Source organism: Dipodomys merriami, unplaced genomic scaffold, assembly GCF_024711535.1.
Source record: "Dipodomys merriami isolate MVZ:Mamm:240054 unplaced genomic scaffold, mDipMer1.0.p SCAF_1105, whole genome shotgun sequence".
Taxonomy (NCBI): domain Eukaryota; kingdom Metazoa; phylum Chordata; class Mammalia; order Rodentia; family Heteromyidae; genus Dipodomys; species Dipodomys merriami.
This window is the reverse complement of record NW_027202389.1, coordinates 250,250-251,383: the sequence shown is the minus strand read 5'-3', so window position 1 is coordinate 251,383 and position 1,134 is coordinate 250,250.

The window sequence follows — 1,134 nt, the reverse complement described above, 5'->3', positions numbered from 1 at the left end:
ATCTTCAGATCTCAGCCTCCTGAGTAGCTCGGATTATAGTGGTGCCTGGCAGAAAATAAGTTTGTTTGTTTAAGAAAAGCATTTGCTCCTTTAGCCTAGAAATTCTAGCACTAAGAAATCACCCTGTAGAAAGAATCGCATGTGCTTTCATTACTGAGCTACCACTGTGCTATTTCAGATCCTTTTTAAAAGGCAAAAAAAAAAAAACAAAAAAACAAAAACTAACCTGGAAACATCATAAACTGTCTAACTAGATAAATATATCATGGAGCTAGCTGGGTGCCTGTGGCTCATGCCTGTTTTCTGAGCTACTCAAGAGTGTAAGAAGTAAGACTCGTAGTTCCAAGCTAGCCAGAGCAGAAAAATTCTTGAGGCTTTTATCTCCAATTAATCACCAAAAAGCCAGATGTATAGCTCTGGCTTGAGTTGTGCTATGCCAGCATTGAGCAGAACAGTCAAGCAAAAGCTCATTCTCTGAGTTAAAGCCCTACTACCAGCACACACACACACATACACCCACATACACGAAAGAAAGACCCATGACCAGCAAAAAAAAAAAAAAGAAGAAGAAGAAGAATCTCAGATTTGTCTGTCAAGGCTGGTTTTGAACCTTGATCCTCAGACCTCAGCTTCCTAAGTAGCTGGGATTACAGGTGTGAGCCAGCGGCACCTGGCCTAAACGTCCATCTTTCTTTTTCTATCATTTTTGTCAGTTGTGAGGTTTGAACTTAGAGCCTGAGTGCTGTACCTGAGCTTTTAGTCTCAAGTCTAGCACTCTACCACTTGAGACACAGCTCCACTTCCAGTTTTCTAGTGGTTAATTGGAGATAAGAGTCTCGTTGATTTTCCTGCCTGGTTTCCAACCACAATCCTCAGTAACTAGGATTATAGGTGGGAGCCACCATTGCCTAGCCTAAACGTGTTTTTGTTGTTGTTGGTGGTGGTGGTCATGGGGCTTGAACTCTGGGCCTGGACTCTGTACCTGAGCTCTTCAGCTCACAGCAAATGCTCTACCACTTGGGCCACAGTGCCACTTATGGATTTTTGCTGATTAATTGTAGATAAGAGTCTCTTGGACTTTCCTTCCTGGGGTGGCTTTGAATCATGATCCTCAGATCTCAGCCTACTGAGTAG